The 21,194-nt window shown below is 43.7% G+C and overlaps 1 pseudogene; it reads left to right on the forward strand.

Annotated features, from left to right (window-relative positions):
• The first annotated feature begins 15,827 nt into the window (after positions 1-15,827).
• LOC148106228 (uncharacterized) lies at positions 15,828-16,659 on the forward strand (annotated as a pseudogene).
• The last annotated feature ends 4,535 nt before the right edge of the window (positions 16,660-21,194 follow it).

The following is a 21,194-nucleotide window of genomic DNA, read 5'->3' on the forward strand; positions in this document are numbered from 1 at the left end:
AAAGCACTCTGGGTGCCTTGAAAAGCGCTTTATAAATCCAATCTGTTATTATTTTCACATTTATCCTGATCTCTGTGAAAACAAACAGCTTAAACCTAAAAGAATCTACTCTACAATGTTTTTAGACCATTTACTTTCCAAACACAACAAAACCTGCAGTGCAGCCCGACTCGAGTTTATTTAACATGCATGCACAGTTGGTCACTCAGTTCCTCCTTATTTACTGGTGGATTTTAGCTCAGTCTGAGCGAGGTGTGTGTTGGAGGATTATTAAGTAAATATTGATTGTGATTTGATTAAACTCCTGCTAATTTGTTGCAAACCAGCAGGACATTTAATCAAATAAAAATCGATGTGGTCTTAAGAAGCTCTGGTACATCCCTGGAATAGGCGACTACAGCGAAGGTGTTATAAATTACTGGTGAGAGCGATCAGGGTCTGAGCATGGAGAGGAGGAAGGAGAGGGAGCATGGATCCATGTTCAATAATTAGGATGGAGAAAGACAACAAATACTATCAGCTAATGTTTCATCTGTTTTCTCGTCTTCTGTGGTGTTTGACCATCGAATCGAATGAAATTCAGCAACATGAAACTGTGACGGCCAACAACGTGAAGTGGGCGGGGCTGGACATGAAATGACCTCGACTTGACTGAAGTTACAAGTTACAATGGTAGTGATCAACACACGACAGGGTGAAGATCAACACACTCATGTTTCTCTCTCGTCTGTCACAATAAAAGCAAAAAAGAAAACATCATTCATACTTAATGAATTATTATTACCTGCTTAGAGTCGTCTCGATTCTTTTCTACTCTTAAGCGTCAGGGATTAGCCTAACCCTATCTATCTAACAATTACACACATTCACACTGCTCTGTATCAGGGAGAAACTTAGGGTTAGTGTCAGGGATCGAACCATGCTCTACGTCCTGCAGCCACCCAGCAGCTCAGCAGGTGGAAATAGGGGGCAGGTGGAGGTAAGGTCTTACTGGAGATTCAACCTCAAGTGTCAGATCAATGATCTGAGCTGTGATGAGAGGCTGAGGTGGGCCATAGAAGATTTCTTCAGGTTTTGAGATGGGTGGCGTTATCTGAAGCTTAGGGATGTTGTGTTGGAGGGTTACCTAGGCAGCTGGAGACCGATCTTCAATGAGGCAGTCATATGTAACGCGTGAACTGCTTCATATGGGGCGGAGCTTTAGAGAAGTTTGTTCAGCTGGGGATTTGTCAGAGAATAGGTTGGCCTTCACTCTCAAATGAAAGAGATCTACAGTCTGTAGCAGTTTGACCTGGAACAGAACAGTAAAAGCGATCAGTCGATCAAACTCCATGAAGAAGTCTTAGAGGTCACAGAGTCCTGGGTTCATTAAATCAAATAAATCCAACAGCCATTCAAAAAAAACAAACAAATTACATTAAAGTTAAAATAAGGATGGAAACAAAAGAAGCTCAAAGGAAAATGTTAGAGAAATTACAAAGAGTGTCCAGATGAACAGACTCAACGTTTTCCTGGATGATTGAGCATGCATCAAGATCAAAAAGGAATACGAGAGAGGAGGGCGATCGGGCCTCAGGCTTGAACCATGGTACAGGACAATCCAGCAAAACTGCAAGACTTGCTGAGGTCAACACAAACATGGGTGCAAAGCACCAAGGGTGCCGCGGGGCGTGAAGGGCTTGTAGGCTTAAAGAAGAAAGGATGAAAGGTCATTTCGGTAGCAAAAGCATAACCATGTGAGGAGGAGCAGCGATGCATCAGTGTAACACAGGTTCTCGTGATTTAATCGCAGCTTTCCCACAGCTCCTCCGGACAGGTCTTAACAGTGAGCGTTTATGCTGCAGCCTGACAACAACCGGTCGGGGTCTCACCGAACGCTGGCTGTCACCTACACCTCCTTCATACGTGCAGCTCCAATTTATCTTCATTGTTTGAAGTTCACAGCATGACCTCGCTCCAGCCCAGCAGGGACACACACATCACGACTTCACATTGCACTGACTTTTAATAAAGTCTCTTAATAAAGCCTCAACATGTTCCTGCTTTTGTCACTTTGCCCCAGAGACTTCATTACTTTAAGTATTATTATGTAAAATATTGTTTTAATGCACACTTGCTGATCTGCTGAGCTTGAGGTGACTGACGGCACGGTTCAATCTTAAATATGCACGTTTTATAAGTATGCTCCTAAAGAGAAGCGAGTGTCCATGGCCTACATACAGATCCATACATCTAAATATGTCACTGAAGTCCAGGCGAGTTTAAAATAATAGCCACACACGCCTAATTAAGGAATACTCAGTAAAATGCAGCATATTGCTCACACAGGCCTGCTTCCATCTGGACAGAATGGCTGTTGTGCCTCATTGTCTAAAAATAGGGATGAAGACAAATTGTTATCATTTGCCAAAGCCCCTGACAATAATGATGAATGAATGCTTTCCCATTTCCACCGTGCCCTCTGAAGTCATTGCTTAAGGCCTTCTCGTCCCCTCAGCTTCCTCTCTCCTCTTCATGTCGCCGTACGGTCTCAAGTATTAACTGAGCAAACATCATCAGTACTCTCTGACATCATCAGGGTTCACTTCTATTTCCTGTTATCCTCTTGCTTTGTTAGATATGTCGTCACGGCGATCAGGTGTGGAGGAGGTGATGGCCTCCTTGATGTGCTAATTGATTTGGCCTCGCGAAACCAAAGCCCCGCCCCCAATCACAAAGCGTCCTTCAGCAGTTTGTTGGTGTGTGTGTGTGTGTGTGTGCGTGTGCGTGTGTGTGTGTGTGAGAGGCCAAGCAGAAACACTCCAGCATGTTTTCTGTTAGCTCATTATTTGACGTGCAGGTGGAGGCTCGTGTCGAGGAGTTCACACACATGATGTCTGTGCTGATCATCAAACTGTGATCAATCAATCAGCTGATGGTTGTTGCAGTAGAATCAATGTTTTAAACATGAATGTGTTATTAAACTTATTTTATCTCATAAAAAATGTTGCACTTCTTCGTTTGATAGTGTGTGTGTGTGTGCGTGTGTGTGTGTGCGTGTGTGTGTGTGTGTGTGTGTGTGTGTGTGTGTGTGTGTGTGTGTGTGTGTGTGTGTGTTGCTGCACAGCTGACGTCCATCATGCTTCGTCTTCACCAGGTGATATCATTTGTTCACACACCAACACAGAGGACATCAGATGAGTGGAGCTGCTGATGGATCTACACCTCAGCTTAACACACTGTTACTGTGAGTGTGTGTTACTCTTGCAGCTTCACAGACCCACACAGTGCGGAGTCAAACGCTGGTGTGTGGTGGTGGTAGCCACTGTCTCTCACTGGGATTGGGCACTAACAGCTGCTTGGTTAGAAAAAGAGATGGTGGTTTTTGGTAACATGGCCCCTGATGAATGACCCGCTGCTGCAACATCGCACAAACACTGTCTGCACATCCTGGAAGCCCTCAGCTCATCCCCACTGACTCAGTTACATTACATTCAGTTCATTTTATTAATATAGCAACAAACCACAACAACAGTCGCCTCAAGCTGTTTTACACTGTAATGTAAAGACCGTACAATAACACAGAGAAATCCGTATGAACAAGCACTTGGCGACAGTGGGAAGGAAAAACTCCCTTTTAACAAGAGGACAAAACCTCCTGCTGAGTCATGCTCAGTGAGGAGCAGCTATCTGATGTGACTGGTTTGTGTGACATTCAGGACAACGTGGAGGAGGAAGGCAGGACCTGAATGCAGGACTCAGGCTGGTTTGGAACATGGAGACTGAAATAAACAGGAAACACACATGAGACGAGGAACCAGGAGAAGCTGAGGGCTTAATCAGACAGGATGGGAAACAGGTGGGAACACCATAAATAATCTAACTACTGACACAGAGGAAGTAGAACCAGACATAACGCACACAGGACAAAGACTATCACACTAAAACAGGAAACACGGTAAACTAAGCAATGCGTCACGGTCCAGGTGAGTGGCAGTATTTTTCTGGCAGCTACGAGTCTCCTCCTCTGGGCGGAGCAAACCTCTTTTCCTCTCTGTGCCGCACCTGCAGCTCATTACCTCGGCAGTATCTAAGACCAGCGCTATCTCCTACCCCGCTCGATCCCACGGATCGCACTTACCTGTCGCTCGCAGCGATCCACAACCTGGTCGCTGGTCTTCTTTCAAATACCTACGCCACATCGGCTCCAGCACAGACTCCATTTTCATTATCACCTCCTTAACTCACCTGGACCTTTGGAACCGGGTCACCGCCTTAACTCACCTGGACCTGCTCAGCCTTGTCTTTCCCCCTTCACACACCTCCACCTGCAAACAAGTAGGCTGCGAGGAAAACCTCAGTGGAACAATATCAGCAAAACCTGAGTGTGGCCTCGTCTGTCGTTCTCATTGACAGCTCCGTCTACTCCCCGCAGGAGCTCTGTTTATCCACGTTTATGAAATTTTCTCTTGACATTTCCCTCAAGTTCATGTAACCTGTGTTTCATAGCCACAGATCAAAGGTCATGTTCATGTGTATAGTTTGCTCAAGCCTACTGTTGCCTGCACTGTTGTGTGTGTGGCCCTTTCACCCACGTCCCTGTAAATAGTCCCTGCACCTTTCACTCATGTTCAATTGTTTATGTCAAGTTTCCCATCACTGTGAATGAAAATCATTCACGTCACTCTCCAGGTGTGTTGAATCTGCATTTTGAGTCCACTCGGCCTGATGGCCACACGGGTCCAAACAGCTGGGGTTGAGTGGAGGAGAACTGGACACAGACACACTGTGGAAGAGCGTCAGAGAGTGACGAGAGGACACTGGCACACAGAAATGTTAAAGAAAACCCTCTATATGAATTTCTAATAACAAGCCATAAACAGCAGCTCAGCAATGTAAACAGAGTAAAGGTCCATGAAGGTGTTTCCTGCAGGTTCTCTGTGTGTAGCTGACGAGTCGGAGAGGGAGTCGGGTTCAGAGCCAGTGCAGGTCTGATGAATTATTTGTGGAACTGTTGCATTCATAGTCACTTAAACAGGAATCTGTCAGAGAGGAAGAGAGGGCTAGCCTCAGCACCGACTGTCGCACAGTCTCCTCCTCCTCCTGCTTCCCTCCTCCTCCTTCTCCCCATCCTATGATGATGGATTGAGCCTAATGCAAATTTACAACCATTTTAAATTCGCAGACTTCCCCCGGCCTGTAGTAGGAGCATTGCTCAAAATCACACTTCCAAGATCTCTGCCTTCAAACAGCCAGTATCATCGGCCTCCTCTCAATCTCCCTGCTTCGCACTCACAGCTGGATGGAGATTAATGCAGCTGTGCAGCTCCCTCTGTTCTGTTTACACATGGTGGCTGTGCATAGAGCTGCTCGCCGGGTACCACGCCGCCCGTCCCCTCTGACCAGTTCCTGTCCGTCCTTTGTACGGTGACGAGCAGACGGCGTGCGTTGGAGATGTGTGTCCCCCAACATTGTTGTATATCACCCTTCTGGATGGTGGGACAGAAAATGCAAGAAGAAAGGAGACAGTTTTTCACCCTATCAGGTTGGAAGGCAATGTTGTGCCCTTGTAATTGAGGAGGTATCTCATCTATCAACAGTGCCACCCCAGATAATAAATATAGAGTACACAGCAGCTCCTCTGAGATTTAAAGACAGGCTGTGTGTGTGTGTGTGTGTGTGTGTGTGTGTGTGTGTGTGTGTGTGTGTGTGTGAAAGGAAAAACTAGAACATGTGCCTTTGCCCTGATGAACCACCTTTGTGCGCTTCAGTGAGTTTGTGTTCTGATTTTGGGGCTTGTGTGAAATCAGTCAGAGTTTGCAGGCCGCTGCTCATGTGTCCAGACCGTACTAAGTATTCAATGGAAACAGTAAAACAATCCTATTTAACCTCAGACTTACACCTAGCTGTCTTTGAAATCATCTCCCTGCCTCTTCAGATGTGGCCCCAACTCTGCCAGCAAACTGTCAAAATCCTGAAATACGAACAAAAGCTTCTGTAACGAACCAGGAAATCCTGCCGCCTTCTCCTGACAATCAGATGAACCAGAGACTCACTTTCTTCCTTTTCTCCATGAGAGACATCTGGACTGCCTCATCATCACTTTATGTCCAGTCCACAACTGTTTACACACATTTTGATGTGAAGGCTGCTGTAACACAAGGCAGAGCTAGATAAAAAACATGGGGCGATCGTGGCTCAAGAGTTGGGAGTTCGTCTTGTAACCGGAAGGTTGCCGGTTCGAGCCCCGGCTTGGACAGTCTTGGTCGTTGTGTCCTTGGGCAAGACACTTCACCTGTTGTCTACTGGTGGTGGTCAGAGGGCCCTGTGGCGCCAGTGTCCGTCAGCCTCGCCTCTGTCAGTGCGGCCCAGGGTGGCTGTGGCTACAATGTAGCTGCCATCACCAGTGTGTGAATGGGTGGATGACTGGATGTGTAAAGCGCTTTGGGGTCCTTAGGGACTAGTAAAGCGCTATACAAATACAGGCCACTTACCATTTACAGTAAAAATGTGAAAATAGCAGAAAGAGATTATAAATTATAGGAAGTGTGCATGAAGAAAAACCAGAGTGCGTGTGGTGATGTGATGTGTGTGAGAGTCCAGTCCTACACCTGGTTCAGGGCCGAATAGCCTGGGGGAAGAAGCTCCTCCTCATCCTCTCTGTTTTGGCCTTAAGGGAGCGGAAGTGCTTCCAAGACCTCAACAGTGAGAAGAGTCCATTGTTGGGATGGGAGAGGTCCATCATAATCTTCCTAGATTTGGACTTGCACCGCTTGGTGTAGATGGACAGCAGGTCAGGGAGCTCTGATTGAATGATGCGTTCGGCTGAGCGCACCACTCTTTGCAGATCTCGTCTGTCCTGCTTGGTGCAGTTCCCAAACCAGGTGCAGATGTTTGCCGTCAGGACGCTCTCGATGGTGCAGCAGTAGAAGTTCTTGAGCACCTTCAGTGGCAGATGGAAGTCTCTAAGTCTTCTGAGGAAGAAGAGACGCTGACGGGCTTTCTTAACCTGGGTGTTGATGTGGCAGGACCATGACAGGTCCTGAGTGATGTGGACACCCAGGTATCGGAAACTGTCCACTCTCTCCACGGGCGTGCCACTGATGATGAGGGGTTTTAATTCCTCGCCTGCTTTGTGGTGAAGTCCACGATCAGCTCCTTAGTCTTGCTGATGTTTAGGAGGTTATTCTCCTGGTACCAGGTCTCCAGGTTCCTAATCTCCTCCAGGTAGGCCGTCTCGATGTTGTCGGAGATTAGGCCTACAACAACAGTGTCGTCAGCAAACTTGACAATGGAGGTGGTGTCTGATGTGGCTACACAGTCATAAGTGTACAGTGAGTACAGCAGGGGGCTTAAAACACAGCCCTGAGGCGCTCCAGTGCTGAGTGAGATGGAGGGGGAGACTTGTTCTCCCACCCTCACTGATTGGGGTCTGTCTGTGAGGAAGTTGAGGATCCACTGACACAGTGATGAGCTGAGTCCTAGATCCGTCAACTTGGTGAAAAGCTTAGAGGGAATTATTGTGTTGAATGCTGAACTGTAGTCCACGAACAGCATCCTAACATAATTCCCTCTCAGTGTCCAGGTGACTCAGGGATGTGTGGAGCAGGTGAGATATGGCATCGTCTGTGGAACGATTAGTCCGGTAAGCAAACTGAAGTGGGTCGATGGTGGCAGGAAGTGAAGAAGTGATGTGGTCTCTCATCAGTCTTTCAAAACACTTCATCACAAATGAAGTCAGTGCTACTGGGCGGTAGTCATTGTGGCAAGCGGGCTGTTGTTTCTTTGGAACAGGAACAATAATGGACTGTTTGAAGCACGTGGGAACCACAGCTTGGGCCAGGGAGAGGTTGAAGATCTCCGTGAACACCGGTGCTAGCTGGTCAGCGCAGGCTCTCAGGACCCGGCCAGGGATTGCATCTGGTCCTGCTGCTGCTGTGGTTCCAGGAGATTTTAAAATGAGCCCTCCTTCTACTGTTAAAGCAGATGACTCGTAAGCTGGAGAGGAAATGGCGTGTCACAAATTTAGAGGATCATTATTTAGCCTGGAGAAATAGTTTGCTGCTTTATAAGAAAGCCCTCCGCAAAGCCAGAACATCTTACTATTCATCACTGATTGAAGAAAATAAGAACAACCCCAGGTTTCTCTTCAGCACTGTAGCCAGGCTGACAAAAAGTCAGAGCTCTGTCGAGCCTCAGAATACATGCTTCCCTTAGGCAGCATCATTAGAAGACATAGCATACATTTTCACTGCTATGCAGATGACACCCCGCTCTATCTGTCCATGAAGCCAGATAACACACACCAATGAGTTAAACTGCAGGAATGTCTTAAAGACATAAAGACCTGGATGGCCGCTAACTTTCTGCTTCTTAATTCAGATCAAACTGAGGTTATTGTACTCGGCGCTGAAAATCTTAGAAATATGGTATCTAAGCAGATTCTTACTCTGGATGGCATTACCTTGGCCTCCAGTAACACTGTGAGGAACCTTGGAGTTTGACCAAGGATATGTCCTTCAACACACATATTAAACAAATATGTAAGACTGCTTTCTTCCATTTGTGCAACATCTCTAAAGTTAGAAATATCCTGAGTCAGAGTGAAAAACTAGTTCATGCATTTATTACTTCCAGGCTGGACGACTGTAATTCATTATTATCAGGATGAATAATGAATCCACCCTTAGTTACAGTGCAATAGGGTAAGGCAGCTAGGGGTTCCCATGATGCAAGGAGCAATGGTTTCTTCTTCACCATTAACTTAACACTGATCTCAGTATGAGCTGATACATGAAGATATTTGTGTCAGCTCAAAATTAGAAGAAATATCCTGTAAATACCTTCCTGTACCTCCCTTCAGCACTGCTCCTGTGTTCTGTTTTGGATCTCTCTCCAGCCCCTCTTCCACTCATTTCAACACATCCAGGATATCTCTAACATAACCCAACATAACCTGTGACACTACAGAGTATTGCAGCATACACACTCTGAAAAAAAATGAAAGTCTGGACAGTTTGAGGTTATAGCCCTTAACGGACCACTTTTGGATTTTGGATGTAATCATTCCAAGGAAGCTGTGCTGCCTTTCAATAAGATTTAAAATTTAGCTGCAGCTTGATTTGGTGGTGGAAATACGATTCTAAGAAGTTCCTGTGCAAACAGTGAGCAGATAAAGCAGATGTGTAGGAGGCTGTTTCTGTTTGTGGGGGTTGTTCAGATGTTTGTTTGTGACCAGAACTGTGGAACTAAAAGGAGGGTCAGAAGGTGCCCTACTACATATGGGAATTATCACTCATCAGACGCAGGCTCGTCAGAGCTCTTCATTACCAGCATGGGGTTAATTAGCATGGCCATGTTGGCTCATGTCACACAGGAGCTGATGGAAGGCCTGCAGTCAAACATCGAAGCACACAGGCTGTCTCACTCATACATGCTCTCTTGGGCTAACTGGGCCCTGTGGATGTCTCTGCCACCAAGGATATTTGTATATGAGCGTGGAGCTGTGAGTACCTACTGATGTCCAAGCAGTTCATGTATTAATTCTCTCTGTAACCTGTAGCCCCTGGACGTAAAAACGCCACCACCAAAAAATTAACAATTTTACACATTAAAAAAAAGCTGCGTTATTAGCTAAAGCTAGCTAGCCTAGCTATCAGTCTGCATTCACACTGTATGAGAGCGATACCTGCTAATTAGTGCTCAGTAACATCCAGTTGAAAGGCTGGCTCTGGCTTCTTGGACGGTCTGTTAGTACAGTGAGCTCACAGCAGCCATATTATTGGTCACATGATGTCATTAAACGTCTCCAGATGCTCCAACAGCACAAACACGGTCCAGAGGTCCAGTTCAGGTAAAGCTAGCAGACAGCTAGCAGCTACAGTCACCTGTGTTAGCATCCACCTGTCAGTCAAAGAGGCCACACCCCTAATAATGCAAACTTTAGTCCAAGTTATAAAAGCTTTCTTGTATTATCAGGGGAAATGATCAGGCATAAGGAGCTGTTTCTCAATTCAGGGACCGCATCCTGTGGAGGCATTTGAAGGCCAATTACTTCACAGCGAAGGCTGTCCCAATTCAGCGGCTGCTGGGTCGGGTGTCGTGTTCTTATATATACAGGAGCGGTGTATCCTTCGTGGCCCAACCTATCCCCGAAGTCATAGCCCAGCCGTTTCCAACAGTGGTGGCAGCTATTTAGTTTGAATATTACTCTTATTACTCTTTTCAATACTTTATTAAATTATTATTTATAAAATGTTTATAATAATATAAAAATACTTTTCAAACGCAGCAAAGGCGGAGGAGTGCAGAGAGTTTGAAATATTACTCTTTCTGGGTAAATAAACTTATTTTCAGGTGAGAATGTAGCTGTGTAAACTTCAAATATCTGCTTGTTTATCAAGACATCACATATTTGCAAAAGTGCTCCGACATTTTCGGAGACGTCTGTTAGCCGGCAAGAAAAGCGAACTCCAGGCACAACGTATTCAGACCCCCCGCGGTCTTTTGCTAATCAGGTTAAACACGATACGAAAATGTTATTGTATTGCTTTTCTCAGTGTTTTATTTGTTACTGAGTAAATCAGTTTGGCTGAGATTAAAGTTTTCACACAGCTCAATAAACGTCAAAAAGAAAACTGATTAAACAGAAGTGTGAGATGGTCGAGAGTTTACTCCAGAGTCCTGTTATATTTTAGACAGCAGACGGCTGAGTTTATTACAGTCTACAGAGACAGGTGGTGACGCAAATCTGAAGGGTTAGACCGTCATTTCTCAAACTTCCAGCCTTCTCGCTCTATGTGGGTCGGGTCCTCCGAAGGATGCAGCCCCTGAACTGAGACACAGCTATGGTCTTGGTTGTTTTTCCAGAAAGCTGGGCTCAACCTTCTGGCGGAGTCGCCAATAAGCCTGCACACCTGTCTGCAATCAAGCTACTGGTATTTAAGACCAGGACCCAGAACAGACCTCTGCCAGCTCCACAGCTAACCTGTGTTAGTGCTAGGCTGCCAAACTCATTTTATGGTATTTTTGCTCACAGTGTTTTCTCTTTGCTCTGGTTACCTGCCTGGTTATCATGTTATACTTGCAGACAATACTTCTTCATCTGTGTCTTCATCTACTACCTTCATCTGGACGCTGATGTTCTGCAAAACTGGTCACACTTCCTTCGTCACGGCATACGACTTGCCTGCCTCCAGATTCATTTTGGATCCCAACTCACCGAACGGTACCCCTCTCAAGTTGTTCCTGCAATGCTGCTCTGTATTCCACTGCCCCTCCTTTCTGCCCCGGACCTGTTCATGGACTTAGTCACAGCTCATAGTTCTGATTACTTGTCTGATTAACATCCAGCCATAAACATGTTTATTTCTGATGTAACGTTTTAACATGGAAGTCTATGGGGACTGACTCACTGCTGCCTCTGCTGGATGTCAAACAAACTGCAGCTTTCAGAGCTTGAGTTTGGACACGTTGATGCCGTAACAGCTAAATATTTGATTAGATCATGAAATGTGTAGTAGGTCAGCAAACATTCAGCTTACAGGAAATGTGGCTGTGAGTGACGTTCACAAAATCCCCTTTGAAAAATGTTTTTGTTTTATCTTTGCTGGCCCTGCTTGTCATAATGATAAAAACTACAAGATCTTCATTTAAGCTTCAGCATGACAAGTGTGACACCTTTCCCAAGACGCCCATGTGAAAATACCCAGAAGGGATTTGAGATGAGGCGAGGACAAAATGAATGACTGAAGTACAAAAAAGGAGAAAAGATTATAAACACTCTGCCACTCGGGCTATTTGTCAAGACTATAAACTTCTCTCCCTTCCCTCTCTTCCTATCTTTCTTCTTTAGCCCCTTCTATGAAAAAGAAGTATTAATTTATTAAATTTCCTCTCCATTTAACGACCCCATTTGGAGAATTTGAGTTTGATCCTCACCGGCTCAGCGAGGCATGAAGATGGCAAGAAGAGGGAAGGAAGGAGATGGATCTGTCAGCGTGTCACATAAATATCTTATTAGCCAGTGATCTTATCATCATAAAGCAACCCATTTATACAGTTAGGCATGTCATGTTGGTCAATTGCACAAAAAGGGAAAAAAATCCATCCGCATGCAATATTAAACTCTCAAATCATGCCAACACCATTAGGGGGGTTCAAACTCTTCTTCTCTGCTTCCTCATCTGGGTGTGTTTGTGTCATGAATCCTGTGCTTCTGGATGTCGTTTTCTCCTGTTTCTTTTTTTCTGTTTCACTAATAGAGTCAAAGAGCATCCAGTCCCCAGTTCCATCATTTTTCCCAGCAGTGTTTTCCACTTCCACCAGGTGGATCCTGAGGAGTTTGCAAACCAAATGAAATAGATAATTCTGCGAGGATCTCAGCTAGGCATGCTCAGAGCACCTCTGACGCACAGACATTGATTTGAGGTCCTAAACGCAGACAGGTGGCACCAAGAATAAAAAAATTAACCTTTATCGGGGCAAGGCCGACAGTCCAAAAGCAGCTGAAACAAAAAGCTGGAAAAACATGAACAATGAATACACAGACACACTGAGGCTGATGAAGATCTAACACAGCTAAACTAAATCAGGGTAACAAGGCAAGCAGAATAAAACTGCATGTGCTGCACAGAGACAGGTAAACAGGATGGAGACTGGACAGCACGACACAAGAAGGCAATAAAACAAAAGCTCAGGTATGATCCACCAGAACCATGACACCAAGGTGGCATCCCGCAACACGGTCTCATCCCGACTGACGCATACTGACGCTGTGTGACGAATCGTCGCGGATGGATCTATACATGTAAATGTGTTACGTTCTGCTCATGAATCACTTTGGAAAACACATAAATAAAGTCAAATTACATATTACTTTTTTTTAAACCGACTTGTATATTCGTACATTTTATATATATATATATCTTTTCCCTCTGTGAATACTGTCCATATGTATATAGCGCTGCAGAGCTGTGCCCCCCCCCAGCATGTTTGCACTGAGTAGGAGATGCTCTGTATCTCATTGTACAACTGTATAGTGACAATAAAGGCACTCTATTCTATTCTATTCTATCTGACAGGGTTGGTGTTGGGGCTGGGATGGGCGGCTGGAGTCGCTGCTCTAAGCCTGTGTTAACACCATGAGTGGCTCTCTATTGGATTCAACTGAGAACCCGGAGCGTCTCGTAAGGATGCGGAAAGGTTCCTTTCATGACACTATGAGACGCCTCCAGCCGTGACAGGTCATTGGTATGTTACGCATTGGGAATGAGAACGTTCTGCATCCCAAGTTTCTGTGTGGGAGAACCAAACTTTGCCATCCTGCAACATCACGTCTACCACACCTGCATCACTCTAACATTCTAACATTAGCAAGAGCACAGTGCATAAATGTAAACTTTAGCTTCAACAACAACAACAATACCTGGACAAAGGCTAACCAGTTGTGAGCAGGAGGCAGATGGGTTGTTATTCAGTTATCAGAGTCCTGTGGAGCAGAGCTGACATGGACAGATTTCCTGCTCCTCACACAGACGCTGACATCACAGCATTACCAGTTGGTCATGGTCAGTGCAGCGAGGGCTGTGCGTTTCCTACATTAGACAAACTGTCCTGATGGCGGCTTGCTGGTGGTGCTTAGCGAGGTCAGTCAGCATCATCAGAAACAGAATCTCTTCCTTCTCATTAGAGTCCCGTCTTTCTTCTTCTGCAGTTCTCCAAAGCCCTGAATCCGTCTCATTATCTTGTTTTCATGTTGCACTTTGTCAAAATGGGGCTCGATGGCTTCAGGCACCAAAGGAAAAGAAGGAGGAAGAGCGGCGCCACTGTTGACAACAACAAGAAAGAACGTCACGGCCGTCTGTATGGTCATCAGCTATTTTTTAATTGTGAAGGAGTACAGTACACTAATTAAAACTAGTAGATCTCGCCATGCCAAAGGCAAAATTAATAATTGATATTTTATTAATATTCAGAAGTAACACTGGGAATATATTAAAGTAATTTTGTGGTTGCAGAAATGATCCAGAACAGGGAGTCTGTGTGTGAGAAAGAGACCTGTTTCAGAAGAATTAATGGACTCCGCCCCCTTAACAAGCATCCAGCTCAGTCCCACAGAGAGACGATAACAGCTGTTAATCATTCACAGATCAATGAGCAACACTGATGGACAGTAAACTGTGCCAGCAGCGTCTCAGCTCACGTCAGGTCTGCAGGGTTTTTCTTCCATCAACAGTTAAAGTGCAGTTTCAAGTGATGATGTCACAGTGAAAGCTCGGCTGCACATTTCATCAGTTAATAAGAATCGATGATTTCACTGGATTCTGTTTAGATGAGCTAGACAACTGAAAACAGCAGTCTCAAGCTCCTGTATATATAAGAACACTACAATATGAAAGAGAGAGCCCATAAGCAGCACTTGGTGACGGTGGGAAGGAAAAGCTTCCTTTTAACAGGAAGAAACCTTCAAAAGATCCAGGATCAGTATCTGAGGACCAGTGATGCCAGTAACACGTTACTTAGTAACACATTACTCTGAATATGATCACTTTTTCAGTAACGACTATTCTAATGCGTTACTATTTACATAACTGTAATCAGATTAAAGTTACTTGTCCAAACCGCTGTACGTTTGGTTTCTTCTTTTCGTCTCGGTGGATGACAAACGCATACGTGACCAGGTCACGTTTCCCGCTCACAAGCAGCCAGCGGCGTAAAAAAGTGTGAACAACAATGGAGGGAGATGTTCGTTCTTTAGCTGGAAATATGGTCGCTATTTTGAGTTTCTGTCAACTAAAGATTTCAATATTAAGGTTCGTTGTACACTCTGTGTTGGCGGAAAAGTTTTATCTACCTTCAAAAACACTATGTCAAACTTAAAGAAAAGGAGTCGCAGCACAGTCAAACTCACACAGAGAGTCCCACCAAGTGGTCTGAAGCAGAGAGCCGTGACTTCCACAGAAGGTCCTACACCACCCAAACAACAAACGTTGGACTTTGGTGAAGTTGGTCACGCAGTATATTGTAGAAGAAATGCTACCTATAAACCTATAAACACTGTTGACTCGCCCTTGTTTCGTGCCATAATAAGAAAGATCCCTACTTCTGTTAATGCTGAGCTGCCTCACGACTTTTGTTTCTCACCTGGAGAAGGAGTTTACAGAAATGGAGAGAAATCTGAAGGCCTCACTGAATGACACTGACTTTGTTTCAGATATTTGGACTGCTAACAACAGAAGCTGTATGGTTGCATTAGCATGTAGGCGAATTCGTGGTAGACACACGTATGATGTCATTGGTACAGAAATCGAAAACATCCACTCCTCTTATGGATTACTCAACAAAGTAGTTGCAACAGTTACTGATAATGGATCCAACTTTGTTAAGGCGTTTCAAGTTTATCATCCTGTCACGGAGTCCGGTGATGAGACGGAGGAGGAAGAGTCCATCCCCAAAGACGATGATGTCACTTTTTCACATCTGTCAGAAATCCTCTCGGCTGAGAATGAAAGTGATGGTGTCAGCTGTCTCTCCCAGCTGACACCATCAACATAATTTGCACACATGATGTGGAGAAACATTTAACAACCAATGCAGAGAGAAAATGTACAGCTCTTTGGACCAAATCGAGTAGATCTACACTTGCATCAGAAACAGTGGAAGAAATCAGCAAAAGAAAGCTCCTAATACCAACAGCCACAAGGTGGAATTCCTTTTTTGATGCTTTAAGGAGATTTGCAGAAATCCCCATGGGTGAGCTGAATACTCTGTGCACAAAGCTGTGCAACAAAGGACTGACGTGCTTCAAAGATCAAGAATACCAGTTCCTGCATGAGTACTGCATGGCCATGAAACCTGCAGCACTGGGCATTTTACAAGGCGACTGTCCATATGGAACTTTACTACCAACACTTGAAGTTCTGATGCAGAGACCCAGGCTGTGAAAGATGCCCTCTCCAGGATGACATCCAGATGCCATTGAACAGCTACGCTCCATCTTGAAATTAGTCAAATGTTTTGCTTCATACAATTCACAAACATGGAACAGAATATTAATTATCATTGAAAAATAAGATTCAAACAATTAAAATGTTTATATGTAACCTAAAACTAAATTAAATTCATAATATTGATCTCATATTAGGCCTGGTTTGCACAACATAATAAATTGTAGGCATAAAAATATCGACTATGTTTTTTAGGCTACTCAGACTCATTTCGCCGGTGTGCTGGACGACAAAATTGTCCAAAATTCAAACTCCGATGGCCGAGAGATGCAGGAAGGAGCTTCTGACAGCAGAGTGCTGCACCACTGCTCCTGTTGCAAAAACCCTGCCAGTGTGCCCAGTGCTACTACATCTAGCAGCCAAGGTGAGATGGACTTTTTCACTTTTGAGGCAGAGCCAGAGGAGGAGACCTGTTCTGCAGAAAAAGAAGTCATGGACTTCCTGAGGTCAGGCTACGACCATCAGATTCTGCATAAGTTTTCAAGCATAAAGACAGTTTAACACTCCAACCCCATCAAGTGCTCCTGTGGAGCGACGTTTTGGTGTGGGAGGTTTGGTGCTCACGCCTAAAAGAAATCAACTTTCTGACAAAAGGTTCGAGAAGCTTCTGTTAATGAGGTACAAGCACTGGTTTACTCGCTCCAACAATGTATCTCATTGTACAACTGTATAGTGACAATAAAGGCATTCTATTCTATTCTATTCTATTCTATTCTATTCTATTCCACTCTACTGTTTCTCCCATAACATGCGATGACACCATATACTGAAAAAAAAGAGCACAGGAAGTCCAACTTAAATAACTATTTACAAGTAATTGAAGTTTATCAAAGTTACTTAATAAACTTATTAAAGTTGTCAAGTAGATTAACTTAAATCAATTACTTTAATTTATTTAAGTTGGTCCTGCAGTCTCTTTTTTTCCACAAGATCAGTCCAAAGTTACAGAAGTGGACAATAGTGCTCACATGTGGATGGTATAAAAAGTATCTTAAGGGAAGTCAAGATAGACTCTTTGTTGTTTTTATAAAAAGTATCTATGTTAAATTGAAGACAAAAAGGACTCTTGTTTTTTATTTAAAAAAAGCATTTATGTGAAATGAAGTCAACTTATTTTTTTATAAAACATATTTATGTTAAGTAAGGTAACAAGACTGTCTTTATTTTTAAGTATTTCTGTCAGGAAAACGTTTTAAGTTCAACTTCAAATGTCAGGAGATATATTGTTGACATTACTGTTAAAATACATGTCCAATAAAGTGAGTATTGGCAAAACGATGTTCTTATGTTGAGGCAGTGGGGATTGTTATTGGCAGCTTCTGAAAGTAACTAATAAAGTGACTAGTAATCTAACTTAGTTACTTTGAAAATAAAGTAATCGATAAAGTAACTAAGTTACTTTTGGAAGGAGTAATCAGTAGTCAGTAATATATTACTTTTTCAAAATAACTGTGGCAACACTGCTGAGGACAGAGAATAACCCTACAGCAGAGAGAAGACAAACGCTGACATGAAGTATGAAGAAGAAACACCCAGTGCATCATGGGAATCCCCGGCAGCCTACGTCTATTGCAGCATAACTAAGGGAGGATTCAGGGTCACCTGGTCCAGCCCTAACTATATGCTTTAGCAAAAAGGAAAGTTTGAAGCCTAATCTTGAAAGTAGAGATAGTGTCTGTCTCCTGAATCCAAACTGGAAGCTGGTTCCACAGAAGAGGGGCCTGAAAACTGAAGGCTCTGCCTCCCATTCTACTTTTAAATACTCTAGGAACAACAAGTAGGCCTGCAGAGCGAGAGCGAAGTGCTCTAATAGGGTAATATGGTACTACAAGGTCATTAAGATAAGATGGGGCCTGATTATTTAAGACCTTGTATGTGAGGAGCAGGATTTGAATTCTGGATCAACTGAAGGTGTTTCAGGGAGTTTTAGGACATCCTGATAATAATGAATCACAGTCGTCCAGCCTGGAAGAAATGAATGCACGAGTTCACTGTAGCTGCATCATGTTTGGTGCGATCGCTGCAAAAAGCCGTTAAATTATTCTTTCTGTTTGAGCATCAAAATGTAAAAGAAATCATTTTAAACATGAGAAATGAACTTGTGCAGAACCTTCTGTCACATCCAGCCTGATATTTTTACCATATTTTCACACTCAGGTCTGAACAATATGTGACAAGGACACGCTGTGTGTGTGTGTGTGTGTGTGTGTGTGTGTGTGTGTGTGTGTGTGTGTGTGTGTGTGTGTGTGTGTGTGTGTGTGTGTGTGTGTGATACTCACATGGGGGAAAGATGGTGCTAATCTCACATTTCTAATTAAAACTATTTGCTTGTTGTTGTTTAATATCGCTGACTGTCTCAGGAAATTATCCATCATTCTGCCATCACGCCGTCCCCTCCTCCACCCGCGACCCGCCCTCCACCTCTCGTCCCATAAACCCCCTGCACCACACTGCCAAACAAAAACTGCTCTCCTTCTTTCTGTTTGGAGCCGGGGGCGGTGTGGGGGGTGTTTAGTATTTTTTAATAAGCGTCCTCAGGACTATTGAGTGGCTCCTTTGTTCATATGGAAGATTAATTATGCTGTCAGCCGCTCTCAGGGGCTGCTTAACAAAGATTCACTGATATAATGGTCTGGCCCTCTGCGTGGCAATCACAGTCCTCCCAAACCCTCAGCACGCCTTTTCTTCAAACAGGAAGTCCTTTTACCCGCCATGATGGCTGAGCGTCCTTCTCCTCTGCTTCTGACCGATTCCTGAGCCGCCGTTCGTGACCATTATGATACAGCAGAGCGACGCACGGCCTTTAACTCTGCAGCGGTCACTTCTGCATCCAGGCTACAGTCGGGCTTATTTTGCAGACTGAAGATTTGGCGGCTACATCTTCGCTGCTAGCGACGGAGTCGATATTCATACTTGTGGAGCAGACCGATGGAGACTGGAGGAGAATAAAGACGCGTGGCTGTGAGGGTCCGTTTAACTTTTTACAACAGGAGGACGAGCTCCAGCCAATGGGTGGTAGGCATCTTGGATTCACCAGTGATCTAGGTTTTTCCACAAGCTATCTCTTAATGTACAGGGGAACAGGGGAAAGCTCCATCTTCTGATAGATTTAATATCTACGTTAATAAACAACGAGACGTGGCAAACGTTTAGTTCAGAAATTGCTTTCATTTGTATTTAGTGTAATAAAAAAAGCCACCCAATGATTTACTGCTAAAAACCTGCGTTTACCGACAGTGTTACCTTTACCCGAGGACAGTGTCTGCTCCTGTAATCAGTCATGATTTTATTTGTTGTGTCCTCAGGGGGGACATCATGTTCCCTGTTTGTCTGCCTCTGCTTTTACAGACTAAACATGTATATTCACGTTCGATGTACACGGATCACACGCATGTGCTGACCTTGTGCCATCAAATACGAGATTTCCTGCCTTTTCCTTGAGCCTCGAGCTGCTCTCACAGCTTCCTGACCTGAGACACAAACTGGGGCTGATGCAGCTGTAATCATGATGAATGGAAGGAGGAAGGCATGTCACTGTTTCCTCTCTGCTTGATAAATGGTCTAATATACTCTTATTTAGCAAAAAAGGGACCTAATCATAGCTCTCTGGATTGTGCTAATATTCTACATCATATGTACTTAAACAGCACTTATGGAATATCTATTTCCTTCTTTTCTTGCTGTAAATGAAAGCAGCGAAGAAGATCTGAAATCTTTTTTCTTACACAACAGGATAAAAATCCTTTGTTTTCAAGCAGAAATCACAAATAGATCCCAGAAACACCAGCGGACATTTATATTAGTTATGTTTCATGTTATCATTCAGATCATAAGTGACGGCATGTCCATGCACCGATACACTACCCCAGAAAGCATCGTCTGTCTTTCTTTTCAAACATTTAAAATTTGAACAAAACAAACACAGAAAATGAAAAACATGAAAACAAAATGATTTGAAAGCAAAAAAAGGTGTTTGAACAGGAGCAGGAAGAAGCAGCAGCTTCATCTACGATCTCCAAACCAAAATGGTATCTGTACAAATACATGTGCACATAAACACAATCAGCTGTGTATGGAAAACCAACATTAATATTCTCATTCTATACAATTCAATTCAATTCAATTTTATTTATATAGCGCCAAATCACAACAAATGTCGCCTCAAGGCGCTTCATAGATACAGAGAAAAGCCCAACAATCATATGACCCCCTATGAGCAGCACTTTGGCGACAGTGGGAAGGAAAAACTCCAATTAACAGGAAGAAACCTCCAGCAGAACCAGGCTCAGGGAGGGGCGGCCATCTGCTGCGACCGGTTGGGGTGAGAGAAGGAAGACAGGATAAAAGACATGCTGTGGAAGAGAGACAGAGATTAATAACAGATATGATTCAATACAGAGAGGTCTGTTAACACATAGTGAGTGAGAAAGGTGACTGGAAAGGAAAAACTCAATGCATTATACAAAAGCACAACTATAGGCTCATAATATACATTACCCATAACCCCGATATATAAACCCATCAAATATGTATTCTTATACTGTGCAATGTTTCCACTTTGTTTACTGTCCTTGTGTAACTCCTCCACAAACTGTTTGTAAGAGTGCTGCAAACACGTGGCTGCTTCAAACTGCATCTTCCCCTCAAGTCACACCTTCTCTCAATTCTTAAAGAAATGTTGAACATTACTATGAAGCATATTATGACTTGCTTTGAAAATCACCTGTGTGGTTTTAAATTGTACCAAATCCATGAATTTCATAACTTGTGGTTTTAAAAAAAGATCCTTTGTGTTCACAAACATTATGTAAAATTATTTGTTGCATATTTCTTTAGAGAGCTCTTGTTAGTGTCAGATTAGAACACAGCTGGTAACAGTTACAGTGTTTCATTGTTCAGGATGTGCTTATATAGTTTTTGCCATCTTGTTACAAAAGTGTTTGATCTGTGTTTTCCAAAATACTTTTTAATGGACATTTTATGAATTTCTAATTTGCATGTGAATAAATTTCTCAATTTCCAAACAACATAATTTTGGCTTTGGATAAATTCAACAATAACTTGTTTTTTATCAGTTTACCTTGTATCATCTGCAAAAACCACAAACTTTAGTGTGTTTGTCCCAAAGTAAACAGTTTAGGACCCGACCTTGTGGGACACCACAGGAATATTCCAGCACACATTTTGACTGATGGCTGTCTATGACAT

The sequence above is a fragment of the Neolamprologus brichardi genome, chromosome 1, assembly GCF_056152115.1.
Source record: "Neolamprologus brichardi isolate AB-2024 chromosome 1, ASM5615211v1, whole genome shotgun sequence".
Taxonomy (NCBI): Eukaryota; Metazoa; Chordata; class Actinopteri; order Cichliformes; family Cichlidae; genus Neolamprologus; species Neolamprologus brichardi.